The following is a 17,632-nucleotide window of genomic DNA, read 5'->3' as shown; positions in this document are numbered from 1 at the left end:
CCCCTTCCCCTCTGTTCCCCCTTCGTATGTGAAAGAAAATTCTAAAGTTAACTCAAAAGTCGTTCGTAACTACGCGGCTGGCGCGTGTGTCACGAACGTTAATTTGTGATATGCATGTCGCCGGACGCGATAACGTCCGATTTAAAGAAGGGTGAACGAATTAAGATTCGCGCGGCTTAAGAACGATGATTTAAGGAGCAAGCCCGTGGAAGCCGCGATTTTCAAAACCGCCGCTTTCTTTTTTTTCCATAAACTTTTAATTGCGCGCCGCGTCCTTTTTACGGTTAGTTACTCGTACGGCGAAGGGCGCCGCTTAAATTATTATTAGTCACGTTTGCGCGGCGAGTGCGCGGGGATTATTTCTAATCCCCGCGTTTAAGACATTTACATAATCGTGCGTTTTCGCCGCAATACCACTGCCGAATTGCCCGTTGAAACTCCGCTCCATAATCGCGCGATCGTAATTAATTCGGCAACTTACGCCCCCCGACGCTTATTGGGTTTGATGCCCGAAAGGTATCAATCACGCAACGAATTTCTTTAACTTCTGATCGACACGCGGGATAGAGGAAAACGAAAAAGGTGCGCGTGGCACATAATTCGGTCCTTCTTCCGTTTTATCGTACGCGCCGCTCCCGTACGAGATGATTAAAATGTTCTCGTTAAAACAACGAATGTAATTACTCGGCACTCGCGTTATAAAGCCAGTGCTGACGATCGAAATCATCAGATAGATTGCATAATGTAACAGGATAGAGACCAATCGCTAATTAGAAGCTCGCTTAATGAGAGACACGATATGTAGTGAATTGGAATGCAATATACGAACGCGATATTATCGATGGCATATTATACAGCGAAACGTCGTGTATCGGCTTGTCACAAGGAACAAACGTTGTTTGTTCGCGCGATATCGGTCATCGTCAACTTTTGCGATACCATCGCGTATTCATAGTGGTCGAAATTGATTGTGCCGGCAGCATAGATTTAGTCGCCGGGCCAATTAATGACGTCATCTGGCATGAACGCGATGTTAATTACTAATTTTAAATACAAAGACGGAGGCGCGCGTGCACCGTTCAAATCGTCGGGAGTTCTTATTCCCTCGCGCGCATACAATCGCCGGGTATTTGCCGCGCATTATTAAACGGCGGATAAAGACGTCTAAACAAGAATAGCGATCAAAGTTCGTAATTATGGTGGATAACTGTTAAAGTTGGATAACTGCGGCCGGGAGAGGGAAGATAAAACTTACACGGCAATGTAACTGCGTTTGAAAGTTATAGGCAAGAAGTTCCGCCGGCATTGTTTTTATGAAGGTCCCCCCGTCACATCTGGATTGTTATAAATTAATTGTTCGTGTTCGGAAATTAGGTTAATCGTTAATTACTGCATGCTGCGCTTTTCATTGACATAGAACGGTTGATTGAACATGATGGTGCAACTAATTGCATTACCATATTCCATATGGCTAAATGTAGCGAACCGATCGGTATTACCAAGCATCAGCATTATGTTTGTATTTCGTAATGCTGTGATTGATAGGAACGCGCACTATCGTTTATGCCCGGCAACTCGGCTGTAAGATAATTTAAATGGAAACCATCTCCCCTCCCCGCGATATTTTCGTATTAACGCATAAACAAAATCGACAAAATAATTCCGTCAATATTTTACAACCCGAGCTATATCGCGACCATAATTTTATTAGCCGCTGAAACGTAAAAGAGATTTATTCGCGAATCGGCTTGTATAATACTATCATAAATTAGCAAAAGTTTGTTATTTATTCGACGCGACATTCGCCATTCGAGTTTTTAGAATGTAATTGATTACATTTCAGAATTATGTAACATCATCTAGCATATTTTATATATGCATATTTATAAAAGTTATTTTATCTACATTTTTCCCCGAGTGGAATTTCATCTCTAATAGCTATTCAGATTTTGCGAGTACGCGATTAGATCGCGCAGATTAGATATATTTCTTATTAAGTAACCAGCTTCCGTACCGACCATAATAACGAGCTAGAAAAGCTAAATATCTAACCATTTTTCTAAAATTTCTGTAAAATTAATCAACGGTCATTTACCAAACGTTCTTAATTCCTCCGATATTCTTGCGAAAGATATAAATACGTACATTACGTTATAATCTGAAGTAAAAAAGAAAAATAAAATATTGCATTAATTAATCCAATCGCTCCTAACGCTTAATCATTATTTTAACAGTAAATTGATTTTCGGCCTATGCACATTTGTTAAGAACCGAAACCATTAATTACAAAGCCGTTTAATAGGAAACCTAATATTTTTGTTAGTGGAGGATCGACAGGATGGTAAGTACCTCATGCGCATCTCTCAATATTCTCTTCTAGGGCTATACAGGGCACACCGCGGCGCGACCGCTGTTAAACGTCCAATAAGCAAATTGCGGTTCGTATAATGAAGCGAGAATAGCAGTTATTAACGAACGTCCGTATTCGTCGACATTCGCTTTTCGCCATAATTATCTGCCATGATAATTTCCTGACTGCTGCCGGGGCGCGTAGTGTTTCAAGCGCTTATGCGATTTTAATTGCGAAATTATAAACGAATTATTAGTTCGGTTATTTATCTCTCTCAAGATACGTGCCGCCGAAAAATTCTTATTAATAAAATATTTACTTGGGCGTAATTTCCGTAAAGTTTTGGGTGTATTAGTCAGTAATTAGAATTCGTAATTATTCAAAAATTGTAACGCGGTAGACGAATTATGAATATAACACATCGCTCGTCTTGGTTCAACCGCGTAAAAATATATGTTCCTTTGTATCTAAATATAATATATATTTTTTAATTACATTTAAAATCTATTCTCTCTCTTTATATTTCATATAATAAACGACATATTTTTTTTCCCCCTCACAAAAAGTAACAGTTATTAAAAAAAATTAAGTAGACAAAAGGCATTAATTGTAACAAAGATATTGTTACGCCCGCGCTGAGGTACTGCAGCGATATACGTATAGTACATCTAGATTGATTGCAAAGTATGGCATTATCTCTGCCTTTGGTTCTTAACGATGGCATGCAGAAGTAAAATGACCATTGATTAATAAATACAAAAGCTCGCGAGAGAACGTTGTATATTGGAGACAGTATTAAATGGTAGGGTGTAATGAAATATGGAATCTCTCATACGCCGTTATTAAAACGTGTGTGCATTTTACGATTAAACGCTGCTGATAGTAATCACACTATAATACGTCCAATCACAGTCATACAAGTTACATCCGGCGCACGGCTATCCGATATTTCAATGAAAACTAACTATCTCTGCCAATATGTTCAAACAGTTATTAACGTTGCCGCGTATGCATTGGCAGGACAATTCGTTCTCCTCGCCAAAAACAGGAGTAACGCGGACGCGGGAAACGCGGCGGCCGATATACACGTCCGGAACGAGTCGTATAATCCTGCTCGAGCATATTTTCGAAATGCTTTCTATACGCGGGGCGGAGAGAACGGGCTCCCATTCAACGTTTCGCGTCATATCGATACTGAAAATTATCCCTCGATACTGAGGTTTCAAACAATAACGTCATTATTAACCAATACCCACTGATCATACCTTAATGCCGCGCGATCCGCGCACAGCGGGCTAATCTTGGGTGCTTCCTATTATTCTTTAATAGACAGCGTTATTCTCTCATTTCGATTTGCAATAACAGATAGTTATCCAATTTATTCGCGGGAGTATATTCACCGTAACAACGTTTCGCGTCGAAGAAGGTATTATCTATTAATCTCTAATTTGTGAAATTAAATCGGCCTGCTCGGTAAATTTAGACTTTCGCCGCCACGTTGCGGTATGTAAGACGGCGAAGAGCCGACACTTTTCCAATTACGACTTCGATTATAAATTCGATTAAGGCTCAATGACTGCTTTATGAAATTATTAATGCGCGAGAAATGTTATTTGAATTCCAGCACGAATCAAAGACATATTAATTACTAATATTACATAGTAATTACTACGATATTCGAATAATTTATTAGTATCAATTGAATTACGGATTATGGCGAGTTATTTAAATTTTAACAATACAAACAGAATACAACCCCGGATACAATTTAAATTACCGGCAACAACACACCGCGTATCTTCGATAGGCTAGGCTTAAGTTACAACTGAATTTGTCGTGCTTAATGGAAATTTAACAGTGTTTAGCAAATGTATGATGTTTTAAATCTACATATATAACTACTTATCACTCATTAAATTTAAATTTCCAAATGTTTATATATATATATATATATATATATATATATATATATATATATTTTATATAAAACTAATTACAAGTTTTAACATGTTAACTCTGTTACAAATTAATTTAATTAGGCGTCAAGCAACTTGCTTGGCGAGATAAAGAGAAAGAGAGATAAAGAGAGAGTATGATAATTTGATATCTCAATAAAAGGTATCTTCAAACGATAAACATCAATTAATAATAATTTAAATATTCCTACGTATCTACATGTAGGATAAAATTACGTATCGAGTTACGCTGTTGACTTTTTAACAAATTATAATTTCTGCAGATGTTGACTGATCGATCGCTTAATGACAGCGATCATCATCTGCAAGTGTGTTTAGCTCATAATTACCACATTGAAACATGCTCATTACGGCGTATGATAATATCCTCGTGCTTTATTAAATAAGCTCCGCCTCTGAAGATAGATAGAACGCCGGCATATCTACGTTATTCGGTACATGCGTATTTGGAATAGGTCATTGTTTCTACATTATGCTCTATACGTGTAAATATCAACTGCAATCGCACTGTAATTAAGGCTATATACATTTAAAACCCGGCCGTATTTAAAAAGTAATAAATATTGACCGAGCAATTCTCTTTAAGAATTTTCATATTAAGTCGTTGATGATACTTTATTCTTTTCCTCTCGATTCTCAAGTAAGCCTTAGAAGTGAGCTACTCAAAGATAAAAAAAAAAAAAAAAGAAAAACGAAAAACAAAGCGATGCTTTTAAGAAAATTATTCCGTGCCTTGAAGATATTCTCGCGCTATCGACGGCAACATTGTTTCCAACGCTTCCTAGTATTAAAAGAAAAAAAAAAAAGAAAGGAAAAAAAAAACTTTGTGAACTTTGTCTTCAAGACTTTTAATGTAGACTCTACATTGCGGAGAATTTATTTCTATTTTAACGTCATATGGATCATCGATATTATCACAGCTGTAGATTTATTTATTTCGCACTTTAATCATATTTAATATAATTTTATACATCTGCACAACTAAATAATCACTTAAAAAAATTGCTTCGCTCTAATACAGGCATCGCTTCGCCAAGTTCTTACAACGTTGATGACGCGTTACTTTCAGAATGTTCCGCTAAGGATACATAGATTGGAATTCTTTTGAAAACGTCCCTTTAAAAAAGATCATTCTGTTCTTTAATTTGCGTAACGTGTATTACGAGACGCGGGTGAAGCTTTATAGAGCTTTCTTTGTAATCCCTGCGGGTAGCTATCTTGTCGGTTGATAAAAAAAATACCGCGGCTTCCTTTTCCAAAGTGAGCTCACAAGCTCGGCTGCAGATCGTTCGACTGATGACTCGGGACATTAAAGAGTCCTTCAGATAAGTTATCACGGAACGATTTTCCTCGCTCTATCTCGCCCCGGTTTTAAGAATCGGGATTGGGATCGGATTATATTGATTGTATCCACTTTGCGCATAATCTAACACGGTCGTGTACGGTATTAAGCGCTTGGAAATGATAACAGAATTAGCACTTCGAAATGATTAGCTTGTTAATACAATTAATGTTAATGTCCGCAAAATGATGCCCCGGGAATATCTCAATTTGTACATTTTGTTAGGAAATTTATTTTACGATTATTTAATTATCCTAATAATTCGTATCGTAATAATTCTGCATCGTTATTAATTTACACGCGGATACTAATCCGATTGTCGCTTAATTGCCTCTGCGGATTTATTTCCAATGATATTCGCGGCGAACGTTCAGCCTGAAATTAGAATGATACGAGTCTTCGACCCTCTTGAATCCAAAAAACAACCGCAGTCAGGAATACGCACAGTGAAATAACATTGTAATCCGCATCGGTGCTTTTTTTTTTTCTCTTTTTTAACGTCACTATCAATGCATTATTAATAAGCTTTGACCGTTTATGACATAGTCAGATTGAAGGAACACGGGTTTTTATTTTTCCTACTTTATGATAAGCACCCGTCGTCTCTTTGCTTTGCGCGATTTTTTCCCCTCCCTCTCCCGCCGTAATGTGCGTTTTAAGTTCCCTCTCCGAGACGGAAGATTGAACGACTTTTCCTCGGTATCGATCCACCACCTTCGCTTCGGACCGCATTGTCATATACCGGGTGTGCACGCGGGAGCGGCCGTATCTGAAAGCTTACGTCGTTCCCGCCGGCTGTAGATATCGCGATATGGGAAAATTGAAATTTTACGACGACACCGCGAACGATTGTATGTGCCCTCTACTGAGAACGTATGTTCCACGGACGGTAGATACCCTTATCCCTCCGTTGGAATTCGTTTCCTGACATTGGTTTGAACTTCCTTCGCTCGTCCTTGCTTGCGCTGCACGTGCGAGCGAAATGGCTATCGCATTCAACCTACATACACGGGCCCGTCCGCACGAGCACTTCTCGCTCGATTTTTGATGCACATCGGTGCATCGGTTTGACGATTCGCAGAAAATAAGCAGGCGATTTAACTCTAAAGAAGAAAATGTCTATCGATCGTGAAATATCTAATGACGTCGTTCCGAATTTTACAGCACCGTGCGCGGCAGGTAGTTAACGTTTGCGATACGTACCTACTAAAAGAAAGAAAAAAAAAAATCTTTCTTCATCAAGTTAATGATTTATTCGACGCGAAAAAAAAATTCACGTTTTTTTTATTTAAATTAAAAATTTAGTTACACTTGGGGATACAATTTTTAATTATTAAACGTAGCTAATTTATTCGAAAGAGGAGAAAAACGTATAATTTAAATTCGATAAGCAAGAAATTAAAGTTATCGAACGGTATAATTCCGAGTCCAAATAATAACCGCACAGCGAAACGTCTAATCATCTCGTATGTAGTTCGCGAAGTTGAGATACAATCTCGTGCTTCGAGCGTTCCGCAAAGATTCGCCTCTAGTTAATGAATAAGGGCTGCGCTGTCAGCAGCCGATAATATAAAAATAGTGAGTACGTATTATCAACAGACCGTACGTCATTGATTATGCTTTTTTTTTTTCTTTTTTTTTTATCAAGTTATCTGCGCAGACGCGCGCCATGCTCTCAAGTGTAACCAACGTGGATAATCCGCCGCAATTTCACGACATATTCCAACATAGAGCTTCTGCAATAATATGGGACGGTTTGATACGGTTCAACAAATTGTTATATCAAATAATTAAATAAAGACCATGCGCGAGATGAGTTTGCTTCGCCGCGGCCAATTGTAACGTCAAAATTTAATTACAACTATGTGTCGCAGTTTATAGAATAGTAATTGTTGTTAATTTCAATCCTTTTACGATGCGCAACGGTTCAGAAAGTCCCCCCTTCCCCCGTAAACTCAGCGTCGCGAGGAAAATTTATACAGCCAGATAACGCCGGGGTTATTATTAACGAAATAGATTCGAAAGAAAAAATTAATTGGATCTTACGACGGTTAATAAAATATTCCAATTATGAAATTATCATGAATCGCATTCGAATTGCAATCAAGATGCAATTTCCGCGAGTTACGTAGCCGGGCGATAGTAATTAAAGCTGTGATAAAACCATTGTCGTGGCCGGTCTTTTACGAGCCATTATTCTTTTCCCGGCGCGCGCAAACGAAAGGTACCGGGATGTATGTAAATTAAGCAAATAGTCAACAAAGCAGGACTAATTAACGCCGGGCCGACGGCGGGCCGTATATGATGTCTTATACAGGGTTGTTTCTCAGCGTATGAGCAAAATAACTACTTAACGATCTCGGCTGGCTGCCGGGCGAGGCCGGGAAGCACCGCGATGGAAAAGTTAGGTACCTCAGTGAAAACAAGGCGCTTCTGTCGTAAAGCCGCCTTAACAAATGCCACGTACAAAACTTTTCCCTCCCTCGTTGCGAGCTCTGTGTACACGGCCATTTTCCGAGAGGAAACTTCATGTTATCTTGACTTCGCCGCTGACCCCGATACACATTGCCTCACCCGCCCCGGCATCGACGCTCCCCTTCCCCCTCCCCCGCCGTCGTAAAGAATACAATTAAACTTGTAAAATTTGCTTTGGAACAATTTAACGAGTACTCGTAACATTAAACATCGAAAGCCCGCTGTGTGAATTGCTGCCCATCTGTGACTGGGTGCTCTGATTTCATCGGGAAGGCACGATGGTTTTCCCGGCAATAGAGAAAGTTACGCTTTATCGCGGGCGAGTTGTCGAAAATCTATTTTATTCCTCCGTTCGTTGTTCTCTCTATCGCGAATGACGATTTATATCCCCGAGCCAGACCTCATGTTTTATGTATTTATACCGCGAGAGCGATTTAATATATTTAATTAATGTGCTTCATATCGGGATAAATATGTACGAAAACATCGTAACCTTTTTAGTTGTGCTTTGCGTTCAAGTAAAAAGTATAAATCCGCACGTTATCAGTTATTTAAATCGTTTTATGCTGCGTTTCGATTCAGTACTAATACGCAACGTAGCGAAAATCAATATTAAGAATATATTCGTTGCTTTCAATAAACTAAAGGTATCAATAACGAATGATGTTTTCATAAAATTGTCATAAAGTTAAAAGAAAAAAAAAAAAGAAAAAAAAATTGAAAGAAGATTATTAATTCACGAGAACGTAAAAAGTATTAATTTATTTTATATCGCGTGTTAAAAACTTATCCCGATGATTATCGTAAAAATATTTACTATAAAAGTTAGAGATCGATAAATCCAAGTGTTTCTTACCGCACGATTTGCGAATGTAAACCCGGAAATATTTACGAGTTAATGAACTGCTTTTATAGAGCAATAGTGCGCCGCGTGTATAAGTGCGCTTATAATTATCCCGTACAAAATTCATAAACGATATAATTACGTCGAGATTGTGGACTCCGCATATTGACGACGAGCGCGCATTGCCAGAAGCGCATCGCAATGATTGATATGGTAAACATTTGCCGGCATTCTTTAGCAGTTACGGCCGCGCCGCGGCTTGCTCGGTCAGACTGCGTCGGATTAATCTTGCCCTGCAAGATTAATGGATATTTAACATTTAGTTACCCCGTGAATTTCCATGGCGCCGGTGATATATTCGACTCCGCGCCGAAGCCGGAGTGTAGTAACGTTGGGCTATCTCTCTCTCTCTCTCTCTCTATCTCTCTTTCTCTCCTCTTCTCATCCGCCGTCAAACTTTTTTAACGAGACACGACGCCACGGCGGTAGCCGGCGCTAGGATGGCAGCGGGCGAGTTTGGCGGAAGTTGTTCTTAAGCAGGTCGCGACACGAGCGAAATTTGCAAGCCCGACGGCGGATGAAAACTCCGGCATCAATTACCCGTTGTTGAAAATATCCGCGACGCGAAATGAAATTTCGCGGACAGCGCTCGGGCAGGGTCGGGACACCCTGCGGTATCAATTACGCACCGTTAAAAGTGTCACGGTGGTGACGAGTGACCGGGAAAAGTTTGTCCCTTAAAAACGTTAAAGCCTCGACCTAAAGCCTGGGCGAAATACCGTTACCGGGCTCGGCCAAATCACACCCGCATCTGCGATTCGTTAAAACGTTAACGTATGCGTTTCGATGTTGCTCGGGTGGGTTTAACAGAAATAAAAAAAAATAATATATTAATAATAAAAAAAAAAAAAGAAAATTTAATCAAAAAACGAAAAAAAAGAGGAATTAAGAGATCGCGCCGTCGATTGACTTTATTCAGATCATGGCCGTTTACGCTGCAAACCGAATTATAAAAAAGCGCAATGACACGCGCGTTTAATATTGTCACCGTTGGAGTTATTTAGCAGTTAAGCCGCGAACAGTGAATAACTGTTATGTCACGGAAAAATAAATAGGATTTGCTTTTTCGAAACGATGGGACACCGCAGTAAAGCGATTCGTGAACGAGACTGACGCGGTATTTTAATGGCGTGCTATAAAACATAAATATATCGATACCCAAACGTCATAAAATATTAAAAAAAAAAAAAAAAGAAAATCAATTTTATGATTAAATAAAAACGTTATCGCGTACTAGCTTTTGTGATGTAAAGTGAGATTTGGGCGCGTTGATGCTTTCAAGATCAACGGGATATGTTGCTTAAAATCAATAATGTACTTGTTATTTCGGTTTATCCGTATCCACGAACGCGATTGAGCAATCGAAATATCCCCGCAGCCAGTTCGACAAAAAATGGGCGATTCCAGTTGGAAAACAAACGTAAAAAGAAAAAAAAAAAACCCAATCATTGCATAAAGAAACGCACGATGAGAACGCGTGGGCATAACTTCAACGGCGCTGGCGAAATGTGCGAAATGTATGCGGATGATCGTCAAGTGTGGAACGCATCAGGCCGCCATAAAGCACGGCGGACTCGCGATCAGATTGTTAATGACAAAAAGTCCGGCCGCGCGCACCCGCGAAACTCGCTGCCCGCCGGTCGCACCACGTATCCTGCAGCATTCGAGCTACGTTTATCGCTAACCCGGGGTTTATCGACGCGATTTCGCGCAAGGTTACTGCACCCGGGCATCATTTCACACGATGTTTCATACGAGATAACCGAACGGGCAGATTACTCAAACAGCGAGGCAACACGTACAGTCAGTGAGACTGCCAAATAAAAAAACAGGAATCACACGGTGCACTTTACGCACCGGATTGCTTTTTAATCCTACATTACGATCGAACGTCTTTCACAAATCTACAAAAATAACTGGGACAAATTAAATTTTTTTAAATATTTTAATTTAGATCAAATAAATTTGCGTGCGTTTCTTTTAATATTTTTTTATATTTTTATCAACAATTCGATTGGCAGTCTCGCGAAATGTAAAGCTTTATTGACGGTGGGATCAATTTGAAAATTGCGTAAAGAACTCTCGTCGATGGAACGGAACGTTCTATATAATTTCAGTTTGGAATTGCGACTTCGTCCTTTGGTATGATAAGTAAGCCACCCCTTGGGAGTCTTTCAGCCCGCGCATGCCCTGTATTTATCGCTAAATTGTCCAATAAATTTTATCGATGCGATTTCACGCAGTGTTCCCAATGACGCGCGTATCGCCCCCTGCGGTTTTGGCTGAGATAGGGAGAGGTGGGACTAGATAGATTAGGAGGTTAAATTAGTTCAATCAAGAGACCCGCCGGCGCAACGATGTGTAATTATGCGCCGGTGCAATCACGCGCTCGCGGATTCTATGCACATACTCTCCCGCGGATCATCGATGTCGGAGAGCAATTGCGATAACCGCAGCTAAGCCGGACAAAATATCCATAATTTATTTTTGCTGAATACGCGAAAATTATCGCTACATGATTGCATCGTGCCGCTATGTGTCTTTGTTCCGCGCAACAGTGCGGACACGAATTCGAGAGATTGGCTCCCCTTTCGCTGGACTACTGTCAAAGGCTTTCACCACTTTTCAATCATGTTGCATATTTAATAATGTCAACAAACCCATGTTGCTCGAAAAGGTTATCGATCGAAAAGTTTCTCTTTCAATAAAAAGAAGAACAAAAAAAAAGGGGGGTTATATAAATAAACACATTTAATATAATAACTGACCTCGATTTCATCCCGAAACTTTACGCGTACAATTTTATTTAATAAAATAATCTCTAACGCGACAAATATTTTGTATGTGAAAATTATACGTAATGATCCGTCTAAAATATTACTGGAATTTTCACGTTTTTAACAAGCGCAGAATTTTTAAAAAAAGTCGTGCTACGTCAAATTAAGATTTTTCTTTCTTCAAGTTAAATCTTGGAATAATTAGTCGATAAATTTATTTACTCCGTTAACCTAATTTATCGAGTTCATCGACACGATCTCTCATAGATTATCATCGTCGTGTGTGCTTCTTCTCACGGTGCTTTGCTATTGAGACAGATAGACAGCGAAGGAGACGTAGCCGTATTAAGGAATCGATAAGGAGTTTCAGCATGTTTGAAGCGACAAGATCTTGCTAACATTTATCTCGTGTAATACCTAAAGACTTTCTGCTTGGGAGACCCAGTAAATATTTAAGTATTCCATGAAAACGCACGCTTTGAAAAAGAAGTCTTTAACTTAATCTATTTAGACCGGGAATCTAAAATAAAAATCCTTTTTCCGGGAATAATACAAATATATTACTTTCCCGCGCAATTATCCCGCGTCGATTATATTTGCGCTGCATTTTGATTTGGCTTTTTAACTTTAATTTATAATAATAAATATAATATTTAAACTTGTAAATTAATATTGTCCACCGGGATATTTTACTATCGCAATCATTGCAAACGTTTAATCTAACTTAGCGAGGAGAGGAAAGAAATTGAAACTATAAATAACTAAGCTTTCAGCTTCGCTGCACTTAAGATTATTAGTCTATGGTTTGCTATTTTTATACGCTCAATTCGCTTCGTATCCAATTAAATCTTCGATTTATTTAACGTTGCATTTTCTCGCGCGGCGTAACGCGGCGTTATACCTGATACTTTAACGTCAATAGCACCCTGCGTGATACAAACATTTCGCAATTAAATAATTTTATTGATAAGCGTTAAATAATTTTCTCGACATCAGGTTGAATTTATTTAAAAAAAAAAAAACAACGAACGGCTAGTTTCTCGCCCAGCGGCCAGCGACGATTCTTCTCGTATTATTTCTGCGCCGAAGTTAAGCAACGCTTGAAGAAATATTTTCAAAGCGCCTATACATCGAATATTAATTTGCATTATTTTTGCGTCACACTTATCAGTACCGTAAACAGCGCTTATTAAACTGTAAACGTATAGTCGTTTGCCGAAGTTAAACGAACTGGCTGCGTTGACGACAACGTCGATTACGTGTCGGACAACGCCTGCGGTTTCTTCGACGATGCCCTGACGTGAAATACATGGGCGGGCGTACGTCATCGGCGCATCGAATGAACAGGGGGAAGGGGGGGGGGAGAGAGAAACTCGGGATTTCAGGATTTCAGGTTGCCGGAGACAATGAAGAACGACGTTATGAGACCCGGTAAACATTTATCCTACATACGATGTGGTCCGTAGGTACTTCATTGCCCGAAACTGGTTGCCGGCGCTATAATGCACGTCTACCTCCTAGCTAGGCGCTTCGGCTCTTACGCCAACAGCCTCGGCGAACGCAAATGTTTGCCGAGTGTGTTGTGCTTTATGAACACGGATTTCACCGTGGCGTTGTAACAAATTCACCGCGACTCCGAGCGCGCCACGGCGCGTCCGCGCGTGTGCGTGCACACGATTCGCTATTACCGAGACATTACCGTACCAAATGGTATGCGCTTCGAATTTAATTCGCGACGAGCGATCCCGAAATTGCGGTAATCAAAATTTCGTTGCCCCGCTGCGTTTAGCAGACGCGCGCGACACAATCGCCAGAAACTGAGATCTGATAATGGCTGCGCCGATTCACCAGCCTATAATTGCATCGATATAACATCCGTGGCTTATAACCTTATCGATCAACGGAGGTAGGGGCGAGGGGGGGAGGGGAAGAGGAGGAAGGGGGCGGTGTATGCGTAATGCGCCGTAGTAAAATAATGGAACGTTGTTTACGACTGTTAATGGGCTGCTAAATGCAACGTTATCATCTGCGGATGATATTATGTATTGACGTAATCACCTCAAGTATTGATCTTTTGAACAACTGACCTCAATTTTGCCATTAAAATCTTCTTGCTCATATAGAAACGTTACGGGCGCGTTAAAATATATTATATACCAAACGTCTTTTCATCAAAATAAACAGGTACATTATTCACTTTGCGTTTTCGTCTGTTTATTAATATGTTTCTCGTTTTCGAAAACATACAAGCGGAGAAAGAAAAAAAAAAAGAAAAAAAAACCGAGAAGCGGTCTAAAAAAAAAAATGAAAAATAACTCCATTCAAACAAGCTTGCCGACTAAAGAACTCGGAGAGCTAAAGAAAACGAACCAAATGTATGTATCTAAAATATATTCCACCGTGTGGTAACAGCAAATAATTAAGCAAATTAATAACGTTACATTATTAATTAACGTGGGCCGAAATGATATCGCGTGACGCGAGAAAACGAGCTTACTTTCGATCAAATTAATTAGCCGCGAAATATTTATTGTCGTTAATGCGAAGTGTTAGTCTTCGATGCGACGTCTGCGCTTACAGCGAACGACAGTTAGACGTCGCGGGTGATATCCGGCTGATCTTCCTCATCTATTTTAATCCGCTCATAGAATCCTATTAACGATGGTGAACGTCAATTCTGGGACTTCATCTGTCGCGCGTCGTTCCAGATACCCCGAAATGACATCTGGAACGACGCGCCTCTATTCGAGCACTCGCGTTCAATCCTCGCTTTGTTAATGCCATTTATTCTTGGCAGTCCCAGTTTTATGGCGAGCTTGCGAATGCACCTGTCTCCGGCATGCGTCTCGCCGGTGCAATTCGCGCTGACCGCCACCCGCCTGATGTTACTCGACACAATGTTCGCGGAATCTAATATGCGCCTTGAATAAGCCGGGAGCATAAAGCTCCCGGAAGCATAAACGCCGAGCGAGATCTGCAAACCGGTTGAAATAAAAGTTGCCAAATCGGAATGTTTGAGTCACAAGCGATTTTTTTCCCGACGCCCGAGCTTATAAAAACTTACGATATATATTCCGTCGCGATAAATGGATACTTCGCGTAACGTATACTCGTCGTATCAACAGTAATGGTAATATAACGGCAATAATAAGGCAATAAGTATAAAATGCGTGAAAAAAAAAGTTTCCTCTTAAATTTTTCTTTTACGTCTTTCGGACGGAATAGGGAAGAGGTCCCCAGAATATCCCCTATTCTGACTGGCTTTCAGTGTTCGTTGACGTTCACGGATTAGTCTCAGAATCACCCTGTACATACGGCAGCGGTACGAGGCTCGTAACGGATTTGCCGTTACGGGGGTAGCTCACCTTCCTCTTCCGCTAGAGGAGAGATAGATATGGGAACGGGCGTATATACGAAAGACGCGAAGGGGCAGGAGAAAAGGAATGAGAATCTCGGGGTAATGGCGGCATAGAAATCAGTGGCAGAAATAGCTCGGCTTATTTCTCTGGAGGATATACGCCACCGATATATATGCCGGCAGCGAGAGAGACCGGAGTAAAGAGGGGTGCTCGCGCGAGAGCGACGGGAACGTGGAAAGCGTTGCCTGCTGCCGAAAACAAATTGGGAGGCTTTAAAAATTTCACAATCTCGGTCTTGTCCGAGGCTCCTCGATTCGTATTTGCCCTTTTTTTTTTTTTTTTTTTTTTTTTTTCCTCCCTCGGCTCCCAGTCTTTCCTTCAGTTTCTCTCGAGCGCAGAGCGCCTTTAGCACGCCGCCTTGCACGTTATTTCCTCTTTCCCACGGCACGGTTCTCACTACCTCGTTTATTTTATAATAACACACCCACCCGACAATTAGTTACGTGGCCTTACTCGGCGCCCGCATCTAAATGCGCCGCTGTTAGGTTTTATTTTGATAGTAAGTAGCGCGCCAGTATGCGCGCACACACACTTGGCACGTTTCTTTTATTTCCGGTTTACAGTTCTCTCATTCCGCTCTTTATTCCGCATCACGATCTGATCTAATGGCACTCGCGTCCATCTACCCTCCCCTTACCCCCCCGTGTTCTCTTTATTACCGCCTCTGATTGATATTAATACTTCGAATAATTAATCGTTCAAGTTCGCCTCTCGTTTCGATCTCGCTGATATTGTTCTCGTCCCCAAGATAATAGCTGGACGCGTGATAAATAGTTCCGAAAATTAATTATATTATCAGTAAATTCAATCCGATTAATGAATCTAATTCGAGACACTTTTTATACCGTAACGTCACCGCGCTTTTCTTTGCCGCGATAACTGTTATTGTTTTGCGTAATTAATAATTGTCAAAATTTATTTGCCGCGACATTACGAAGGTAATAAAGAAATAAAGTTAATAATGTTACGGATGTACGCCGCGGTGGTCGCGATTATTTTGCGATATTTGATATCGCTTTACGTTATTTATCCGAAAAAAAAAAAATGTGCACGATCGTTCGTATCGGCGGAAAGAAAATATATTTTCAATCGATTCAGTTTCTATACCTTCGATTCCCTTAATCAAGCAACGCCGGTGTATCTTATTTAGATTTCTTCGCTAATAATCCCCCGGACTATCTCGAGCCGTACCTCGTTCTAGGTTCGATCGTAACTCAATCCCCTTGAAAATAATAAATAGTCCGACTTTCTCGGAGCCTTTTGCAGGAATTCAATGTTATTTTCTCTTGGTTGCCTTCGGTACATTGCATCGCAGCCAGTCGGTACTCGTTGCTGCAGACGAATCAGTAGTATAGATCGAGGAAAACTCGAGGAGGTTTTCTCCGGGTTTTCTCATCGATGTTACTTTCGCACGATTTCGGTTGCTTTTCGTGTTTATTTATATAGAAGGAAGTGAAATTACGTATCGAAGCCGCGAGATAAGAGAAACGATTAACCATTAGCGGGAGGGCGCGACGGCGATCGGCGCTAAATATCACGAGAGCTTTTAATACTTTGCTACAAAATTTTCGTGAATCTCTGTCAACTCATATTCCAATTAACTCTAATAATGTTTTAGATTTTAATGATAATCCGGCGTGATCATATTAAGTTTAATAACCCGTATAAATGTTTCACTACCCCGACTGTGTATTATTTAATTATTCCATTAGCTTCAATTATTTCTCATCAAAATTTATTTTTTTATCCGGCGGTAATTAGTCCCGCTAATTGAAATTGCTCTCGATAATAGTTCGTAAAAACGTGGAGTTAATGGCGCGGAAATGTTTTTGAAAATAGTACTTTTTAAAGGGACGATTATTTAAATTTAAGGGAACGCCGCACACGGCGCGGACTTTTGGAGATCAAAATTACTTTAACCCTTTAATAGGCAGTTGTAAATTTTCTTTCTACGAACTTCTAAAATTTATTAAGGTTGCGAAAAAGAACGGGGCATACACATCGGAAGCCTGGCGATCGGCCAACGCTGAGTAAAGTAAAGAAATCGCCAGTGGTGGATTAGAACTTGGGGCTGCAATGAATGTTTAAACATTTTTCAGTGTACCGTCTAGAGCGGCCAAAATTGCGTCGTAAATTCATTTATGAAAATCCGGAACGCAAAACAAAAATAGTTTTCGAACGACTGCGAGCAACGTATACTTAATTTTCCCCTCGTATTTATTTATTTATAAATACTTTAATTAATTTGAGATATTAAATTTTGCAAGAATTGATCAAAATTGACTAGCGATTGCACGAATATTTAAATATATTAATTAATTAAGTTTAGAAATGCTGAATAAATGATTTGATTAAATTACCGTTATTATAGAAATTAATAATTACATAA

The 17,632-nt window shown here is 40.0% G+C and overlaps 1 protein-coding gene across 1 annotated transcript in view; it reads right to left on the bottom strand.

Moving 5' to 3' along the window:
- Positions 1-17,632, bottom strand: part of Dpr12 (defective proboscis extension response 12) — a 229,186-nt gene that overhangs the window by 148,059 nt on the left and 63,495 nt on the right. The gene's annotated exons all lie outside the window — the stretch shown is intronic.

This window comes from Cardiocondyla obscurior, linkage group LG21 (assembly GCF_019399895.1).
Source record: "Cardiocondyla obscurior isolate alpha-2009 linkage group LG21, Cobs3.1, whole genome shotgun sequence".
NCBI classification, from domain to species: Eukaryota; Metazoa; Arthropoda; class Insecta; order Hymenoptera; family Formicidae; genus Cardiocondyla; species Cardiocondyla obscurior.
This window is presented reverse-complemented; position numbering and strand designations above follow the sequence as displayed.